Source organism: Camellia sinensis, chromosome 7 (genome assembly GCF_055761805.1).
Source record: "Camellia sinensis isolate YWXY chromosome 7, ASM5576180v1, whole genome shotgun sequence".
Taxonomy (NCBI): Eukaryota; Viridiplantae; Streptophyta; class Magnoliopsida; order Ericales; family Theaceae; genus Camellia; species Camellia sinensis.
In genome coordinates, this window is record NC_138967.1 from 129,656,601 (window position 1) to 129,678,943 (window position 22,343).

A 22,343-nucleotide genomic window follows, 5' to 3' on the forward strand; every position below is an offset into this window, starting at 1 on the left:
CCAATAAGAAGATCTGGAAGTCGTAACCCTAAAAACGGACTAAAACACATATTTATAGAAAATAGGGCCGCGATGCTCGCTCGAGCGAAGGAATTCTCGCTCGAATGAGAAGACTAAAACGCGTGTTTTTCAAGTGTCTTCGCTCGAGCCACCAAAGTCTCGCTCGAGCTAGAAATGCAACTTCTCAGTATTTTTACAGTCAGTGAAAACTTCTGAAACCAAGGATTCTTTGCTCGAGCGCACATTCCTTCACTCGAGCGACCAAACAACTTCGATTGCAATTTTGCTTTTGGCTTCGGGGGCGCTTCCTTTCGACCTTGCCTGGGGGCTGCCCTAGACCCGCCAAGAGGCGTTGCCCGTGGACCCTCGAGAGCTGACCGGGTAGCTCGATCATCGACATAGTCAGCGAAGTGGCAAACATGAAAACATTAACTCCTGAAACATCTTTGCAAGACACAATTTGGGTTGGATTCGCATCTAAAAACTCATAGCCTCACTAAAATAAAAGTGCAAATAAAAGTACAACTGAAAGGAGTTTTGTCAAGCGGGATTGCTAAGAATAAAAACCTAACAGTTGTATAATGAACTATTATGATTATGTTATGAATATTAAAATATTACGTATTGTTATGGTGAAAAAAAGTTATTAACTACTGTGATTTTGTTACCAATCATTGTAGTATAGTTTTGAAAGAACATACGGTATACATTTTTAAGAGTGTGTACCATAGTTTTGCTTGTTTGATTTCCTAAAAAAAAAAATTCAAGTATTTTCATATTTCATTCATTAGTATATGACAATTTTCAAATTTTGTATACATGGTGCGATATGTAATTTATTACCATTTATGTACTGTATAAAGTATGTAATATTACTTCTCATTTACATTTTTCCAATGGTAAATCACTGAAATTGAAATTCATGCAATATATTTTTGTAATTATTTTTTAGCTTGGTTTTAATTGTGATTTGTTGATTTTAGTCATCTAAATTGAACTTGATCTAACCGCTTATACTTTTCTTTTTTGGCCACTCTTACTACTATGACTTATCTGATGATGGGATAAATTGTTTCATATAGTACTTTCTTTTTTGGCTACTCTTACTCTAATGACTTATCTCATGAATGGGACCAACAGTTTTTTAGGTTGAAACTTGGATAAATTCAATCGGGTTGAAGTCTAGGTGTTCAATTTCATTCTAAAGCATACAGAGATTTGTCTAAATTCGATCCAAACTGATCTCTTGCCTTAACTGACTAGTCTAAGCCCAAGTCACTGCAATATAATTTTAGAGAAATATTACATCAATAGAGGACATTTTATTTCAAATTTTACCCCCTTCTTTTAACCTATCCATTCAAATCTTTTTTTATCTGTTTAGTTTTTTTAAACTTACTGTCAAAATTATTAACCTATATATAGAAAAAATCTATATGTCAAAATTATTCACCAAGATTATTTTTTTCCTATCTATTAATTTTTTTTATCTGTTCAAATTTTTATCTTAATTTTTTTCTTATCTGTCCAAATTATAATCCAGCTGTTGGATTCGCAAGTTTATTTTCCCTATCTGTTGAAATTATTTTTTATCTATTCAATTATTTTTGAACCTATATCAACTTATTTGTTACAAAAATTGAACAAATTTGAGCCTTTTTGAACAGATTCAACGATAATGATTTACGATGGTGATGAGGGCTCGTGAAGAACGAGTTCGGCGCCAAGCGGTAATGCATTAAGCCAAAGCTCTGATTTTGTTATTGAGGTTGTTGATACAGATCTAAATTCATGAAATCTCTACTTTTCTTCGTTAATTCTCTATTTGATTGCTTGAAATTAGATGAAAACAAGAGACTCGAGTCCTTTGAAATAGCCTTTGAGTCCCCAACACCATCACACAAATTTCACCAATTTACTTTTATCTTTCGTTTCTAAACAGATCATCACCATCATTGAACGATACAAACAAATATATATAGAGAGATGAGAGAGAGAGAGAGAGAGAGAGAGAGAGAGAGAGAGAGAGATGGATGTATATATATATACATATACACAGATCAGTCCTTTGACTCCTCTTTCTATTGTCTCTCCAATACCTCTGTCACATCTTCTTCCACCGTCGCTGCAACGCTTAAAGCCATTTTTTGAGTACATTTTCGTATGATGTTAGGATTTTACAAGTCATTTGTTTCCAAACTCACCGATCACGGCGACAATATTGTGATTTCACTTCTAATCGACTTTCACTCTCTGGTATGATTTGCCTCTCCTCTATCAACTCTTCGATTGCCTTGTTTTCATTTGATTGATCACATTTCGCTACTCAATCTCTTTTTCCCTTGTAGATTCGTCATTTCAGTGCCTTCTCACCATTTTCAGCTCATCGATTTCTGATATTTTCTAAATCTTTCATCTTAGTTTGGTAAAACCCTAGCTCTTGATTTTGTATTCGAATTTTATTTTAAATAGAGGTGTACGATAAGTATATATATATATATATATATATATGGGTAGTTTGGTCATTTTGCCTAAGCATGCCCTTATGACTTTTGGACAAACAAAATTCAAATTTAGATTTATGGGCCAAGCACTCATAATTGAATTCAACTTGGGAAAACTAATTAGCTAGTATTATGTAGGAAATTTACCCATAAATCCCATATTAAGAAATGGTGATCCATTTAGTTCTAAGGATTTTCTTATAGACCAATTAGTCCTATTGATTTTGGAAAGGTGGATTTAATATATTTTTTGAAAATTAGGTTTACGATTATGCCCTTATTTTCATTACGTTTCATTGTTTTTTCTTTTGTGCTGAAAAGGTAAGATACACAACTTATTATTTTGTGGAATTCAATTGAGTGAATCTAATGGTACAAATGCCTTGCACACATTAAAAAAAAAAAAAAATAGTCACACTATACAAGTTCACATTGTTTCCCATTAAACATGCTCTCTCTCTCTCTCTCTCTCTCTCTCTATATATATATATATATATAACATTGTGTATATCCACATTGATATCCATTGAGCATAAAATCTTCTGATATGAAAATACTTTTGGGGGTGGGGTGTTGGTATTCAAATTTGGGGTAGACTTGATATGAAATGGCTTGAAATATGAGCTTTTCAAACATTTCAAAAAGAGTGTAAAAACCCCTTAGTAAGCTTTGGAAAAATGTGTAATTTCAAACTATGGGGATTTGAGTCATTTATTTTGTGGAATTCATTTGAGTAAATCTAGTGGCACAAATGTCTTGCGCGCGCGCACACACACACACACAAAAAAACAATCAAACAATGTGACACTATACAAATCCACATCGTTCCATATTAAGCATGCTATAAAAAAAAAATGCAACATTGTGTATGTCCGCATTGGGAATGGCTCTCCTCCATACTTTAATTTTTGGGCTCCATTCTAAGCCACATTAATAATCTAAACTGTTCATCTCGTAATCCCATTCAAAAAATTAGTTTCATCTGATATCACTAGATATATGAATAAATTGCATCTCGTTTTTTAAAATTGACAATAATTGTGAGTTTAAACTTAAACCTTTCATTCAATAAAAAAATTCAAAAAAAAAAGTGATTTGTTTATGTGTTCATCAGTATCCGATGAAGTTAATTTTTTTGCACAGACAGTTTTTATTATGAGATTTACAAGACGAACGGTTTAGATTATCATTGCGGGCCTAGAATGGAGCCCAAAAAATGAAGTATGGAGAAGTATGGAGGATAAGACTATCAAGGGGAGCCATACCAAATTTTCATTGAGCATAAAATCTTCTGATATGGAAATCTTTTTGGGGTGTGGGGTAGGTATTCAAATATTTAGAGTGGATTCTGATATGAAAATCTTTTTGAATTGGAATGACTTGAAATTTAGGATTTTTCAAACATTCCAAAATGAGTAGAAAAATCCCTTAGTAAGCTTTGGGTAAATGTGTAATTTCTAACTGTGTGGATTTCAGTTATTTATGGGTATTAACTAGCATTTATGTGTGTAATGTCACGCCCTCAAAATAATACATAAAACCCATCATTCCTGACATGCATTGATATAAGAGAAATAAACATCTTTCCATTCATCAGAGTAATCGATTGCAAAAGTATTACATGTTGACAACAAAAGTAAATGCCCCAGGGGCTTACAACTTTCCAAGCCAACACTTGGTCACAAAATAGAGTGCTAACTCAATTACACTTTAAGCCCTTGGCTTGAATTTATATGTAATACAACAAAATATAACACAAAAAGTCTGTCAGCCTCTAGCCTCCCAAGCTACGTCTTTGGAGGTGGCATACCATCTGTACCTGAAAATGATTTCCCATAAAGGTGAGCCACAGCCCAGTATAAATACAATAAACCAACTATAAGCAATGACTAAAATTATAGTATTTAGTAGATGGTCAACACTTATAAACCATTCTATATCATATTACAGTCCCATGATAACCGTGTCCATGTTACATTTCACTTTACTTTACTTATCAACTCATTTCATAAACATGGCTCAGAACCTGGCCAGATAATTTAAATGAGATTACATCTCATATTAATAGAACATCCATTTCAATTGGGATAACAACTCATATTAAACATTTCTTACTTCATGATAGATACACATAATTGCTGTATCAATCTCAAACAAAACACTTCCATACTTCATATATGATATACAGATTTGATATATCAATACTTCAATAGATACACATATTTGTTGTATCAATGGAGTATATCCCCTATCTCCTCCCAAACAATGTCCGGTTTAGGAGTCCATCCCCTATCTTTCCCTAAACCGTGGAGTACATCCCCTATCTCCTCCCACACAACACGATGTATATAAACACATATCATATACAAGATCAATCAATACATAAATTTGATGTATTATTCCAACCGCCATATTCGATGACATATTCAATTGATTAGTTTTAGTTCGCCTAATCATCATGCATTGTCTACAACAATCAAGACTATCCTCCACCGATAGCCCAAAGCAGTTATCTCTAAACAGAAAATAGTTGCATCAAACGGATATAATATCAACATTTTTATAGGTGAGTGATAAATTAATCCAACTATACCATTTAATCCCATAATTTCCCAATTTCAATATTCTCAACTCAATTTCACATTTCCCAAATTAATTATACAAATTAATTATTCATTACAATTAGGCCATTTTCCCCTTTTTTCCCACCATAGCCTTAAGGCTTAAAATTAACACTTTGACAACAATAATTCCATTTTCCAAACCTTACTTCCACATGGAGTTTAATATCATAAAACCCCTCCTCTATAAATTATCAACCAAACCCTAACTTTCTCAAAATTTACCCAACAACACCAACATATCAAAGTGCCCAAAATTAAAGACAAAGCTCATAAGATGGAGTAGGGTATCCCTACCTCGAAATGAAGAGCTCAAATAGAGAGGATGACCAAAAACCAAAGTGCTCCAAATCTCCAAATTTTCAGATTAAAAGGAAGCCCTCGCGACCCTCTATCTTTCTTACAAAGAACTTAGGGTAGAATGTCACTAAAAATAGATGAAACCCTAGAGAGAAGGTGTGTAGAGAGAGGGAGAGAGCTCGGATCTAGGGTTTTGAAATTAAAAGAGATGAAAAAGTGAAGTGTTTACCCGCTGCTGTCTTCTGATATAACACAGGCTCGCTCGAGCGAAGGATTGGTCGCTCGAGCGACCAGACACAAAGAACTCTCACTCGAGCGAAGAAAGTCTCGCTCGAGCCAACAATTCGATGCTTTAGGTCTACAACCCAGAAGAACGCTCGAGCGATAGATTGCTTGCTCGAGCGAAGAAACTCAAAACATACGCCTCGCTCGCTCGAGCGAAGGAAATCTCGCTCGAGCCAAGAAATGCAACTCTCAGGTCCAGAACCAGACGCAGACGCAAGCTCGAGCGAAGAATTTCTCGCTCGAGCCACCAGATACAAAACTCAACTCTCGCTCGAGCGAACAAACCCTGGCTTGTGCGAAGGATCTAAAACAAAGAACTCGCTCGAGCGACAAAGTGCTCGCTCGAGCGAAGACACCAAAATCTGGGCAGCAACCATTTGCTTTCAATCACACCCAACCTGTAACAAACCTGCCCAACACATCCTATAACTCATAAATAAGGAATTAAAGGATGACAACAAGATATATACAATAACAAGCTCCACGGAACCTAAGTCCGGATACAATAACCAAATGAGGAAAGACCAGGATCGTTATATGTAAACTATAAGGTTATACTCTCATTTCCACATAAATTAAGCTATTAGGTTCATTTGATTATTTGAAAGACTTATTGATTACCAAAATATGAAAATAGGATTTATTGGTGCTTCCCCTATTATATATAATTATATACTAATAGTAGTATTCAGATTGTTTGTATTGTGAGGGTTATACCTAACCCATCAAATTTTTGGATTGACAAATTTTAACCTAGAAATTGATTAAATTTAAAAGGGTCATGCTAATGACAATCTCAAGAGTTGTCAATAAAAAAATCAACAATGATAAAATATTTATAATCGCAATATATATTTTGACATATTTTAAAATAATGTTATTGTGGACGTGCCCTCGGGCTTTATGCCACCACAGTTCGGACTCCCTTTTGTGTCACGGTTCTTAGTCTGAACCAAAGAGTCCAAATCCAGCAAATCGTTTTGAGAAAAGAAACAGATTTTTAGAAAAGAAGTGCCAAACATGGACTGCTTTGCCAGATACAAAGTCGCCACCTAAATATTTTTTAATGGGGGAATTTAGGAAACCCTGACTCGTTTGCCTAAGGCCACGTGTCCGTCATTACCAAAGTTGCCTCGGCTCGGGAACTTGGGTACGATTGGGGAAGGTCAGCTATGAGCACCCTCTCTCGCCCGATCCGAAGATCGGCCTCTACTAACCATGATATCCAATTTTGAAAACGTTATGTGTTCTTATTTCGGTTAATTAGCTAGAATTACTATGTGATGCGCACAGCAAAACAAGTATAGACTAGATCGCCTAATTTGGAACAAAGTATCGCATATCCGTTTGTTTGGAAAATGTTTTGAAATTTGCTACTCGCGAGTAGGCTAAAACACGGATTTTGATGAGTTGTTCCAACTCAAGCAATCCAACCCTCACCCACAGGCATTCATGCAGTTATATCACATAAGCATATAGCCACATGGTAAGCATGCTATCATTTTAACATTCACACTCATGCGAGATGCTAAAGCATAAATACTTACATCGTACTCCGTGCCAAAACAGTGAACTAGTTAGTAATCATATACATGATCCTAATTCATGTTAAGGTGGCTAATGTATCTCATACAAAATGTCACTAGAATAGGCTCGACTAATCTATGAATGGCATGTGAGATGCGACAGATAACATGTATTCAAGTTTGATTTGAAATACTATGCAGTTAGTATGATGCGCCGAGCCCGGTGCATGCAATATTGATGAATGATGCACGCATGCATAGCATAAGGATGCTAAATTAAACATGTCCTAATACTAACCATCAAAAGCAGGTAAGTAAAAGGGAGGAAAGACGTGGGGTTGGGAGACATACACACATTCACGCACACTTATTACACATTTGCCCTCGCTCGGAGGGATCGAAAGAAAAATACAGATTTAACTAACCTACAAGCTAATTAAATATTACAGACCAATTAAACTAGTTAAGCAAATTAACTAATCTAATTAAGCAGTAAAAGCAGCCTCGGGAAGAGGGCCCAATGCAATGCGTGCTCGGCTCCGCTCGGAAGTCCACTGCTATGCACAAGTTGCCTCTGTTCACACTGTTTTCCTTCTCTGATCATTGCAAAATTCCCAAGGTGCACTCTATGAACCCTGTGGGATACCACCGGCCAAGGGAAATGGTCACCGGTCACTGGTTAAGCTATCGGCCACCAATTGTTGGTCGGTCGGCACTAAAGATAGCCGGCCGGCCAAATCTTCCTGCAGAATCCTGTTTTGACAGCTGCAAAGGGCAAAACAAGGCATAGCAATGCTTTTCAAGCGAATATGTGCATCAACACATCCCTTATCATGTTTGTGACTTAAAGGGGGTATGGTCCTTGACTCTTGGACCACCAATCGCGTATTTCCGTGCGTGATGGCCCAAGAAACCAAGTTATGCACTTTGATTTCAAATGAAATGCACGTAAACAAACAAGGAGCTCAACCTCTATCATACTCAATTCAAGAGGCTAAGCATGCATGTCAATGCAATGCATCCTAGACGTATGAGCTAGTATGCAACATGAGCAATGCGAACAAGCATACAAGGCATGTGACAATCATGCTAACCAAGAAGTATGCCAAATACAATGGGGATGTTCAAGCATGCAAGCAAGCATGTGACTTCGTTCAATCATGCCACAACACATGGAGCAAACATGTTAAACAAGCTAAACATGTAACAACACACAAGTATGCAATAACACACAAGGTGAGCATGCAACAACATGCGAACTATGGACTTAAACTAATTTGGGCAGCTCTATACTAAGCCCAAAACAGTAGCCAACATGCTCAAGAATGAAGGCAAAATGACATGCAAACATGCATGCACACAAGAACCAACACTTAGGCATATAGAAACAACTCTCAAGCACACTTAAGATGATGCAAACATGGACAAATGGCATGCATTATAAGCTCTGAAAATCATGTTAGAGAAGGTGCCAAACCAATCTACAATGCAAGCTAGGCATGCCACCAAGCCCAAGGACTTAAACCATGGCCATATGACATATAAGGCAAATGACCAAAATGAACTAAAACAGTCCTAAATCATGCAAAAGTAAGCCCCAAAAACCACTTAGATGGCATCTTAATGATCTAATCCTAGAGGCATACACAATGGCGCAAACATGGAGCAAGAAACACCAACCTTTTAAAGCATGAAAGGAGCATCAAATGTAAGCATATGAGCATATCATAAGGACTGAAATGACATGACAAGTGGTTCCAAACCACTGAAATGATGCAAGGAAGGCATGCTAGAGGGGTCAATGCTTAAGGCCTACAAGAGAGGTTACATGGTAGCTATACAAAGCAGAGCATGGACAATCCAAATGACCAAAAATAGACCTTTAGCATGCTAAAACAAGCATAAAAGCTTCACAAAGCTAAGCCAAAAACATGCTAGAAACAAGGCTCAAAGCACAAGGCATGTTAAGGCAATTCATGACATTACACGACATGTATGCTAAGCAAGCATAGTGTACCTAAACCAAGTAAAAACAGAGGTAAAACATGGCAAAATACTGCCAAATACCTACTGAAACATGGCCAACATGTATTCAAAAATGGTGCTCACACATGAGGCTTAAATGGCATATATTAAAGACAACAAGGAGAGGGGATGGCCCTCTCCTTCTTAGGACGTTAAGGCACCATCCTCACCACTGAAATCCGTCAAGATTTCAGTGGTGAGGAGGCCCAAACAAAGTGGTCCTGGAGCTCACCAAAATAGCACAAAAAAGGGGCCAAACAAGCCCTAAGAGGGGTCAAATTACCTCAAACAACAAAGTGACCTTAAACAAATATTTAAAGCACTCAAAAACAAGACTTTTTTATGTTCTACACAAAGTCTAAAAACAGTTGCAAGATGGGCAAAAAAGCTATGGAAAAATGGGGAATAAAGGGTGAAGTTGTTACCCTTGAAGACCTCTTTCAAGACCTGAGCTCCAGCCCCTTCTTCAAGCTTGAATCCACTCAAGAACACCAAGAACAGCCCCTCAGCAACTCAGTAGCCAAGGTAAGGTGTAACACTAGATGTTTATGCACAAAAGTAAGACACAAACACACTTAGAGCAAAAGAGAGGGAGAAATAGAGATAGAATACACACACTATGTAAACCCTAATCTCAGAGCTCTCTCTGTGGAATTTTTTTGTTACCCTAATGGAGGGAGAAGAGGCTCCTTCTTATAGAGCTCACTCTTGCAAAGCTCCTCCAATAAGCTAGTCAAGAGGGAGATCCCTTCATACACGTGTATGGAGGGGAGCAAAGTGTATGCCAGCTAGCACAGCTGGCATAAAAAATATCTACAAAAGCAGATGAACAGTGGTTGGCTAGCCAAAAATGATATTTGACCAAAATAGATGGCCGGTCGACCATCTAGAGTGCCGGTAGGCAAAACATTTGGCCGATGGAAACAAAACACAGCCGGTGGCCTCAAGCCATGGCCGGTGGTGTGTAGGAATGGCCAACAAGCCATTCCTTGCCCCTCAAAGGCAAAACACAAGTGTTTGGTGCAAAACCAAACACAAAACAACCGAGTCGAGAGATCCTGAGGCAAGGCGCGTGGCCGAGACCTCCGGGAACTCAAGACGAACACGAACATAGATGATCACCGAGTGTTCAAGTGGTGACGCCCAAGTCTTGAGGACGGTCAAAAATGGGGTGTCTACAGTTATACATTTTTCAACATTAACAATAACTTTGAGAGCTATTTTTAACAATTTTCAATTTAAAATTATATTGTCAAAGTTCTATTTTTTTTTTTTTAATTGGATATGGATTTGTATTGCTCAGATTGGACCCCTAACAATTTTATCTGTACAAACACTCTTTTTATTTTGGACAATATATTTGGGGAATGCAAAATCTTATCTATGATACGAAATTGGATAGTTTATTTTTTAGTGAAGTGCAAATATTTTCCTAATTTGGGATAGCTCAGTTGATTATTAATTTGATCATTGTAGTTATTAAGTTGAAGCACATTTTGGCCCGTACACTATGAATACACTAACTCATCTTATGAAGACACTTAATTTTTTATTTTATTTTTTGGACATTTGTTGTGAGATTTCCTTAATCTCAAATTTTCTTATGTAAATAACAGAACAAAAAAACTTTCTTTATTGAAGGCGAATGGGAGTTTTATTTGTAAATCACAAATCATCTTAATACACACCACTTACTCCGTTCAAACAATACACAATTTGAATTTTTGTATTTTTTTTTCTTCTAAATTTAAACTATTAATTTTAAAAAAAATATCAAAATACTCTCACCTTCTTCAATCTCTAACCCTAACGCTAGCCACCACCATCTGTTGCCATTAACAGCTGATCTCCAACCCCTCTTTCACCGCAAAACCCTAACCCAATTGCCCTCCGCTGCTGCGATTTTCCTTTCGCACTATTCCCGTCGGGTGTCGTTGTTACCTCCTCTTTCTCCTTTTTCTTCTTCGTCATCATACCCTAACCTAGTCCCCACATCTTGCTATGATTCCTCTCTTACAATTCCCCTCGCGAACCCCTTTCTAGCCCCTTGATGTAGAGTGTTTGGCCATAGAGTTTCTGGAACTCATGGCCAAACAAGGCAAAAGTAAAAGACACTAGTAGATGCAAGATGACGCATACTCAAAATAGAGTGGACTTCGATCAAGACATGGAAATTGACGTGGTAACCAATACCCATTGCTTTGCCATTGTCTACGATGAATTTAGATCAAATTCTAATGTTTAGACTTTCAATTTCGTGATTTTGTTAATTTTAAAAATAATTTATTCGCCTATAATTTTGTCTAGACAAATCCAACTGGGATTAGATATTTTTTTTCAAAATATATATTTTTCATTATAATTTTCAAATTTGATCTCAACTCAAACTCTTCACAAAGAAAATGATATATAAGCCCACTTTCTAGAACCAATAATGTGTAAGAGAGATGATTTGCTAATAATTAGAGAAGATATGAGAGAGAAAGTTGTCTTAGATATTTTAATTGATTGCCACATTATTAGGTTTAAAAATTGGGTTTAACTTTTGGGTTTGAGCTATTTTCATAATTCTTTTGATTTAGGGTTGATTAGCACGCACTGTCTTTTTCAGTTTATTTTCTAGTTTAATTAGGATCTTGTTCTATTATAAATAAATGTTGTTAGCCTTAGGTCAAGTAATTTTATTTTGGAGAATTAATGTCATTACAAGAGAAAGTATATCTTTTTATCAAATTCATAATTGTTCTGTGTTTGAGTGTTCATTTCATTACCTTTCCTGCATTACCCTTCCTCAATGACGAACCCCTTCATAGCCTTTCTCCATCATGAACCCTAGATCTAGGGTTTTTTGATCTATGGTTTTGGAAAGAGGAGAAGAAAAAAAGAGGAAGAAGAGAATGGGTTGTGCGTCGTAGAGGTAGGGGTTGTACAAGTTGTATGTCATTGGGGTGGCAGGTCTCGCCGAAGTTACAGTTGCGATAGTAGTGGTTGTGGGGTGGTGAGAGTTGAGAGGGTGCTAGTTTTGGGGTAGAGAGAGTTGTTAGATCTAGGAATTAGCTGGAGGTGGTGGTGGAGGAATGGGGATGGGCAGGAAGTGGTGAATGAAGAAGGGGGTTCATAGGCAACAACATCTGGTGTTTTGTAATGCTATGTATTGAAATATTTGATTTTAGGGTTTTTGTCTAAAAATGTAATTTTCTTTGAGGACACAGTGACAATTTATTTATTTTTATTTTTAAGTAATGGAGTGTACTAGAATAATAGTGGTGTGTAAATATGTTACAGAGAAATTTCATTAATCCCCCAACTGGTTGATTAAATTAACTGAGTAATGAGAGAATCTTGATAGGTGTGGATAAAACAAGCCAAAAGAGATTTGTGCTCCACCAAATGATTGAGAAAAATGTGGCTTAACCTCATCAAGACATGTGATCATCATTTATTGTAATGTATTCCATTTTTAATTAGTATAATCATATGATAGCTTCCAATTTTTGTGATTGGAATTTGGTTTTTCTTCCCCAAAAATTGACCAATCACATAAATACATCCCACATGTTTTCAGGGAATATGCTATTCCAATGATTGTTTAATGGAATCACATGGTTCAAGAGCTTCATATCATATTCATAAGGTATAAAAATAAGAATTAGAATTGTATGGTTACTAAGTAGATATCAACATTGGGTGAATGGTGGAATTAAAATACTTTATTATTGTAATTTGGCAAATCTCATATATAATTATTGATTAAAACTTCTGGACTTAGTGGACACACGGTTTGTAACTTGACTTTGGATATTTGGGATTTACTATGCAATGAAAGGCCTAAAATTTTTTATAAAATTATATTTTACTGATACCTGTTCAAATGTGACATCTTATTTACGCATCTTATTAAGCTTAGGCTAAAATTTATCAAAGAAGTAATAGAGGTTGTATTGAGTTTTTCATATATATATATATATATATTAGGATTGAAAATTGTTTGGTTCGGTCAGAATTGAGAAAAAAATTAACATCAAAGTAACCTTTTGATTTTATTGGTTGAGGAAAACAAATGGATTGTGGTTTGGTTTTTTTGTGTTATTTTGTTTTGTTTTTGTTTTGTCAGTTTGACGTAGAAGAAGGATTCACATGAGATTTTAATAGGTTTTAGTTTTATTTTTTAAGGGTAATGTTGCTCTTCAGTTGGGTTTTCCAATTGAAGCGTCCTATTGGGCCTTTGTGGGCTCACGATGGAGCCTACATCAATGATCCGAACTATTTAGTGTTTAGGACTCATCAACTACTTCATACTTGTAAAAAATAACGTTGATTAGATATCAATAGCTACTTGATCGGATCACATTTGTTTCAATAATTTATTTTTAAAATCATAGTTACTGTTGACACAAATTTCATCTGATCAAGTGGTTATCGATATCCGATTAATGTGGTTTTTGGCAGGGATGAAGTACTCGATGAACTCTAAGCATTGAATAGTTTGGATTATTGATATGGATTTCGTAGTGGGCCAATGAAGCCCAATAACACGATCCAATCCCATTTTGGACTGGAGGCAAACCAAGGCCTTTTTATAAAAACTCGGAGAATCTCACATTAGGAATAAATGAAAAAAAATGATAAAAGTAATTGTATAAATGTTTTTCTCCCTAATTTTATTACAAAACTTGTATGCTTAGTCACTTATCTTTTGATGCTTAAAAAATTAAAATATAAAAATATTTAAATATATTATAAAACAGACCAAAAATCCAAAACCCAAAATTTCAGTTGACAATCATATAATGTTTGGGTAGTGATGAGAATGAATATCATTGTGACACATTAATAATTCAACAACTTACAACATGGTTCCAAGTCTTTTTCAAGATTAACTTGATTTAGAGCATCATTGTCACCTGCCTACCTACCTCACCCATAATCCCAACCACTTTGCATCATCAGCATATATTAATGGTGATAACACCAGTTTCATTTCACTTTTGGTAAGTTGGTAACATGAGATGAGAACATTTGTTGAGTCACTTGGGATGGCTTGAGATCACAACCTCCTAAATTTACGATTGCGATTGGGTTGGAAAATTCTGCAGGACAAAGAGAAACGAAGTAAAAGAAATTTCCTTTTTTTTTTCTTGGTTTCCTTCACTGTCAAACATAGTCCTAAGTCACTTGGGAATTGGATGCCAACCAAATGCCATCAGATGAACAACTTCACAGCTCCATTTTTGTTCTTGTTTTCAAAATTTCAAGTTCAGGGGGAATCACAACAACCAGCTAATATATCAGTCTAATCCAACACTAAACAAAAACTTGAAAGTAACTTTCAACATCTCCAAAAGCCCCCTTATTAAAAATAATAATAAAATTACAAAGTACAACCATAATTGCATAATAAAAACATTAAAATAAAAAAATTGTCTTGCCAAAATTTTCTCAATTTCTCCACAGATCCTATACATGACATTTTCAACCTAGCTGCCTAACTTTCAGTATCAGAGGGTCAAAATAGGTATAAAAGAATATGAGATTTTGTGTTGATATTATACCTAACAGGGGCAGGAAGTTTGGAAAAACGACTAGCCCAGGCAAAAAAATTTACCTAGAAGGTGAACTAGGATGCCCATAAGAGCGTTGGCTTGCTTGTCGTTTGCTATCACTCTTCCGTTTAATTGATTCCATGACCTTATCTTCTTTCTTATCATCAAAAACCTTGAAGCTAGTCATACGCCATGTACTTTTAGGCCTAACAGATTCAAGTTCATCGATATCCTGTTCCTCATCCTTCGGGGTGTACCTGTGATATTGCCAGCACAACTTACAGAAAAATATTATAAGGGCAAGGAAGCATGTTGTGCCACAAATAAGGAATAGGTCCCAAAAGCTAGTGAGAGACAAAATATTTTCATCAACTTGGTTGGCTTGCGCAGAGCACCTATTAAGTGATAGCCATCTATCGTGGATTCTTTGGGGATCACCATTCTTTGAGAGTAGTAGAATAGCAGTCGACAAGTCCATCACAAGAGAGTCTCTCTGAAATACCTGAGTCGGGAAATTAAATATCATAATCATATTAGACATTTATGCCAATGTATCAAGTTACATGGAGGCTGTGTATTTGGATCAAGGATTTGTAGAGGAAGACAAAAAAGGATACCAAAAGTGAATGAAATGAAAGTTTAATTTCCCTTTTCATTTCTATCCTAAAATTCCCACTTAAATCCTTAATCCAAACATAGCCTAAAAATAACTTTGTCCAGAAAATCTCACTACACACAGACACATTTATACAATATTAGCAAGAACACCCACAATCTTACTTTCTTCTTCGAAATCAAATCATAGACATAAGCACTATTCAACAAATGAAAAAAAAGAAAAGAAAGTAACATAAAAACTAGAGCCTAGAAGCATATAAGTTTTGGCTAACAGTCAAGTATGATATAAGATAAATATCAAATTTATGCAACAATGATATATTTTGGTCACATCTCATGGGTTTTGTTTTCTATTGATATTAACATGACAGCTTAAAACTTATCTGATCGAAGTTTGGCTTAGCCATTTCAAATATCGCAACAATAATTACTCGTTCAAGATTAAACTAAGAAAACACTTACAAATCCCAATCCGCTTTTAGTAAATTCTTGTGCCACGGTTCTAAATTTGCAGTTGATCTTGTACAATAAGAGCTCAATGTAAGGAAGCTTGTCAACAATTGCAGCTACTCCCCCTACTTTTGGACCTTTGTGAAGGGCATCAACATATTCTTCCTGATTTTTTTAATGTTTTGATCTAGACTCTGCTATGTTGAGCTCTTCAATCAGATAATTGTATGCAAATGATCCATCTTGAACTCCAATTGAATTGGTACTTGTGATCAAGCTGTCAATCCCTTTAATATTTGACGTTAGCTGTTGCACCATGAGGATTGATGTCAAGCTAGCTGTGTAGCTTGAATTGATAATTAACACTACAAAAAGCCATAAGATCAGCACCAAACATCCCAGGGTGCTCACAATGCTCTCTCCTGTGTTCAAATCCAAATAGAGAAATATTAATGTATTGCCACTTAAAAAATATCATGATGCAATAATTAAAAGTGAACACAATAGATTAGGCAACGCACTGTGTGCAAAAAACATTGTTGAGAAACTGAACCTGCAACATTAGAAGCGATCATTAGTAATTCTCTGACATCCATAAAGCAAATGGAGTGTTAGGCCAAGATGCTTAAATAACTACACCAGTTTTATACAAATTATTGTTACCACATAATCTATGATGTAATTCATTATAATTAAGCGTAGTCAATTGAACTAGTAAACTCGCGCTATTTGATATCCAAATAAATAAATAAATAAAAATAAAGACGTCTTACTGTTTATAGCATTCATTGAATTAGCAATACTTTTAACACATTAGATATTATGATTTGCCAAGAGATTGATAAGAGAAATTGGTCACTCAGGCAACATCTAGATCTATCACTGAGGTTTTTAATATCATTTATGAAACTATATAAATCAGGGGGACTTTCAATGAAGTTTGTGCTATGAGATACTAACCAAAAGATTGTTATAAGTTGTTGATTTGGTGGACCACGGAATTCATGATTCATTTGATGCTCAAGAATCCAAAAAATAGCTCCCACAAAAAGAAAAATGGTGCCAGTGAGACACCACATTTCCACAGTAAAAGGCCTGAGGAAAGCAGAAGCACTAGATTTTTTCTCTTTGACAGGAACAACCATGACAAGTCCAGATTCCATGTAAGGCTGCGTAAAATCTACAATCCTTGTTTTGTTTGTAATAATTATAATGTCCCTCACAGCTGCATCATATTTCTAAAGAAGGAAGAAGATTAGGACAATATTTTCGAAAACCCTAAAGCAATCCAATCAACATATATTTTTAATCTACTTGGTTCATACCAATACCATAATTTTGAGTATAATTAATAGAAAATACTCACGTTTTCGGCGACATCGTTCACAAGATTGTTGTAGGAAGGGTTTCTCAAACCATTTCCGTATAACATATACGTGTGGGGTACAGCGTAGGGCAACAATTTTATTGCATCTTCAAAGACATCAATACAGTATCCTTTCACCCCAAGGGGACCCTTGTCTTTGGTTGCATATTCTAAATAACTTACTCGGTTAGGCATTGCAATTCGCAAAGACTTTTCGTTGTTAAGGAACACCCACCCCCGAGGTTATTTTGTAGTTTCTCCAGGCCATATTACATTGTCAAGATGTTGGTTACTGGCAGACGTGTTTGAGGGCATCATATACAAGATTTTAGGAACAATAACAGAAAGACTAGAATAGTTTGACCAGTAACCAATCCTCTAAGACCCATTCCCACTAATGTTAAGAATATCAAATGCTGGAAGAATTAAATTCTTCTCTGAGTCAAATTGAATCTGACCAGTTAGACCTGTGAAGTTCATTCCCAGAAGTATCTAGAGCAGTTTTTGGCCTTCTTGAAAAGTACGAAGTCTTGTCAAGTGCAGTGTGCTTCCATTAATGTCGTGCAACCTACGGTCGTAGGAGAACGGGATGTTCCCTCCTTCGCTAAAGAAAACATCAAGTGCACGGACAAGTAGCCAAACGGAATCATAAGCATAGAGTGCACAAGAATTGAAGCTTGAGGTCTCCTTACATATGAAGTTTTTCCACCTAGATGTAAATGTAACAACCCTCACTTCATCTTAGTCATGCTCTCATGCATTTATATGATTTTGTCTTGTTAAGCTTGCATTTCAAATCTTGTCCTTGTTTGGCTTAAGTGTTACTGCATGCTTTGTTCCTTGCTTGGTGTGAGTTTAGCCGAGGTTATCCTAAGCCTGGGTTGCACCTTTGAATCTCTTATACCTAGGACTATCTTGGAATCTTTTGGTTAACCTCCACTCGCACCTTGGCATATTGGCCGAGATGTCACTATCTAGGCCGAGGTGTTCATCACCAAGGCCGAGATGTGTATTATCTAGGCCGAGATGTTACCCTTGCACCTAGTGATCTTGTTCCTGGATTGGTATGACCTAGACCGAGGTGTGGCACATCTAGGCCGAGGTGTGGCACAGCTAAGTCAAGTGTTGTCCTTCCTAGCCAAGATCATTGAGACCTTACTTGCCGAAGCATTGTCCTTAGCCGAGATCATTACCTGCCGGAGTGCCTATGCCATCTTGCTTGTTGAACACACTTTGTCATAGTCTTGTCTTTTCACTCAGTCACCTTTTTGAGAAGAGCCAACCAGCCGATGCCGCGTGTCCCAACAGAGGGTTAAGTCAGTGAGCTGTTGAGAAACACATCATTTTATATCATATCCCTTGCTTTTAGAGAGAGGGGCTCTAGGAAGAAGAAGGAGGAGTTCTTAGAGAGGGAATAGATTTCCAAGCTTGATCTTCACACCTTGAGCCGTTAGATTCGTGTCTTGAGGTTAGAATCTTGATATACTCTTGTTGTTCTTATTGTTTATCTAGTTGCATTGCATGATCGAGCACGATTTGTAAGCCATGCATTGATTTAAAGTTTGGTTTTAGAAAGAGAAAGTGATATTCATGTGTTCTTGAATAAAAGTTTTGTTTGATCCGAAAGCTTGCATCAAGATTCATGTTTTTGTGTTTGTCTTCATAAGATCTTCAAGTATGGGTACCCAGGTCCATGTTTTCGAACTCATCTCATGAAATCAAAGATTTCGTAATAGCAAGTTGTGATTGAGCATTCATGTTCTTCATGTTCTTCAGTAGAGGGAAACCCAGATTTTCCCGACTTCATTTCTTTGAATATGGCCATCGGAACCACACCTCGGTAGGGAGGTGTGGGACCTCGGCCAAGGCCTGGTTGGTGCCCATTATGTTTTCCTGAGATGAGAAACAGTGTTTTGTTTTGGTCCGACTTAGTTTTAAAGGAATGCCGAGATCAGTTGCATTCATGTAAAACTTGTTTGAGAGTGCATTCAATAGACTTTGCCATATGTTTGTAGGACTTGGACTCTTGCTTTGACCCCGACGTTTGAAGAACCAAGTGAGTGGTATTTTTAATAAAGCTATGTTATGACATTTGATAAAGCTTTGCCTTGCTTGTTTTGGAAAAGTATTTGTTAAGCATGAATGACTATCCCTATTTTGTGTATCAAGTATTAGCTTTGGTTTTGATAACATTTGTAGCACGAGTCCGTACGTGCTAAGGACTATAAGCATTTGTAGCACAAGTCCGTACGTGCTAGGAGACTCTAAACTTTTGTAGCACCTTTGATTATGTCATCCCTTGTATTATTGATGCTAGTAAGCATCCCTTGAGACTTGAAAGATTTGTTAGATGAACTTGATTTGTCCTTTGATTTCGTACAAGATATGATGAGTTTTGGTTTGATAAAGATCTCGGATATCATACATGCAAACCCTTTTATTAATTATATCATTTACTGAGTATCCAAGCTCATCCTCTCCATATATATATGTAGGTGTTGAGCAGGACGACGGTGACGCCTAGATGCGTTTGGCATAATGTTTTGGATTCATACTTTTGATAGCATCTTGAAGACTATGCTTCTTGGCTTGTGATTCATTGTATTTTGCATATGTCGGCTTGAGAAGCCTTTTGATCAAGATGTATTATGTACTTATTCATTTGTATTCAAGTTGTAAGACCTCGAAAAGATGTATGTCATTTCATTTGATCTATGCACAGCTCTTATGGACTAATTAGAATTAACTTATTGCTTCCGTACATGTGAGCCCCATATGTATACTCTGTTTGTGTGTGAATATTTGTAAGTTGGCCTTTGGTAATCTCGGATTACTAGCCATCATGGCGCCATTCTACTAGGGGCGGAATGGGGTCGTGACAGTAAAACTCTTTTTGAGATCAGAATCTGGGGTGTGATGGTGAAGTGCAATAATCCCTTGTAACAGATTCATTGTGTTAGGATCAATTGATTTTGATGAATCTAACACAGAAGGAACCCAATCTGTAGCAATCCAAGTATAGCCGGCAGTCAACATCCGAAGCAACTTTGCTACAGAAAAAATTGTCAAGTCGGGGTCTGGATTAACATGAACAACATAAACCCGAGATTCCATCATGTTTACTCTAACTAACAAGTCATTTTTCTAGAGGCTCTGGGAGTAAAGGCAGCCTTGTAAGAAATCTCGGCATTCTTCTTTGCAAGGGCATCACCTAATACAGAAATCCCATTTCTTCTATAATCATTATCGACAAAGATGGTGACTACCTCCCTTCAGGCATAAAATTCAATCAGATCAGCTATTGCATACATCTGGAAATAGTCACTGTGTGTATTACGGAGGAAGTAAGGGAACTGCAATGCCGAAAGCGTTGGGTCTGCCGCCGCAAATGACATGAGCAGCACATGAAGTTCATTGACAACATGAGAAATAACATGTGCTATTCTAGAGGACTGAGGGCCAGGACTGAGGGCCAATCATAGCAACCACATCATTCTCCATCAACTGCAAAGCTACATAAGTAATTAAAGACAACTTATCAAAATTTCTCATTTCTCATTTTGATGCTTGAGAGAGAGAGAGAGAGAGAAGCTAGTTCAAATTTTCTCACTTAGTTGTCATTCTTTTTCATTGACAGGAGTTGTCGGTCACAGAATTTATTCATTATTCATAAATTTCACTTGAATATAATGTTGGATGTGAAGTGCAAGAATGTTTTTTTTTTTTTTTTTTTTTGTATTTTTTTATTTACCATCTTTGAGTAGGTTAATTAGTGTTGCCTGTGATCTAGGAAACATTAGTTATTTCTGATGTAGTTTTCGCTTGTTAATACCAAAGCAGTTAATGATTTGATAACAACTATCCTTTCACAGGAGCAATATCTAATTAGATCAGTACTTGAGGGTTCCTCCCTATGTCATTTTATTTATACATGCTTATAATTCAATGTTCATACAAATATTAGCACAACTATTCATTGTCATATCTACGAACCATTAGGCATAACTTTCAGGAATGAAAACTCAAATGTCATACAAACACATAACAAATAAAATTCCTAGAAAACAAATATCAAAGAGAAAGAAATGAAAGTACCAAACTAAACAAAGAGCAAACAGAAAATGCCCTTATGCCAAACTCGGCATTCTAGTTATCATAAAAAATACAACAACAAAGACATCAAAAGACTTCTTTGTCAATGGTTGGTGTAGTAGGACAACATCCATAGATCAAGACTAAAATATGTTCAACAAAGTCGGCAGTTTGGTTGCAATTCTATAACTAGTCTTCTAAGAAGACTAGGAACATGGCGTTAAAAGCATAGATCTTCATAAAATAGTGCAGTTATAAGAAACTCATACTAAGACTCTATATCCAACAAAGAACTTGATACTCAACAAAAAATATAATTAGTAGCGAACTCCTATTATACCAAGGCAAGGAAGTATTCCTTAAAAACATTTTCTGTTTTGGTAGCATCAAGTAAAGACAGTTCTTCGTCAATACAAGTGTATAAATTCAGAGATTACCTTCCACAATTCCAAGGAAGCCGCTGCAATTCGTGTCATGCAAAATAAGATTCAATTTCATCCCAGCAAGAACAGTTGAATCAGAATTGACATCATCAACTGCAGCTTCAATTGCTGGCTTTGCTGATTGTCCAATAACAGAATTGAAGGTATACAAAGCTCTAATATTCACTACACTCAGCTTTGAGGAAGAAACACTAGCATTTCCAGTCCTACTAATGACTTTCATAGGCACCCACATACAAAATAACACCACCATCAATGTTCTCCTAATGAATGGACCAGTCTCCATTTCTATGCAAGCCAGCAATTGCCTAACTGATTATTCAGCAATTTCAAATTAGCATTGTTTCATGAAATTTTCAAGAAATCATACACCTGTTAACAGATGCAACAAGCAAGTGAAGCTTACAATACGGAACTTGAAGATATAGGATCAAGATTACCGCACAAAGTGGGTCCCAAACTCTCAGAACCCAAGTCCTCAAAATAAAAAATAAAAAAGAAAACCCAAATAATGTAGGGATATTTAACAGCAAAAAACGAAAAAATTGAATTCATAGAATAATTTGAATC

At 36.2% G+C, this 22,343-nt stretch overlaps 1 long non-coding RNA gene and 2 pseudogenes across 1 annotated transcript in view; all 3 read right to left on the reverse strand.

Annotated features, from left to right (window-relative positions):
- Positions 1 to 17,098: 17,098 nt before the first annotated feature.
- On the reverse strand, positions 17,099 to 19,063 carry LOC145789021 (glutamate receptor 3.5 pseudogene; annotated as a pseudogene).
- A 1,031-nt stretch (positions 19,064 to 20,094) lies between these two features.
- LOC145796093 (glutamate receptor 3.5 pseudogene) lies at positions 20,095 to 20,903 on the reverse strand (annotated as a pseudogene).
- A 311-nt stretch (positions 20,904 to 21,214) lies between these two features.
- Positions 21,215 to 22,343, reverse strand: part of LOC145795312 (uncharacterized) — a 67,333-nt gene continuing 66,204 nt past the window's right edge. The window contains exon 2 of the long non-coding RNA XR_014336087.1: positions 21,215 to 22,085. This is a non-coding gene — a long non-coding RNA (uncharacterized LOC145795312). The remainder of the gene's footprint in view (positions 22,086 to 22,343) is intronic.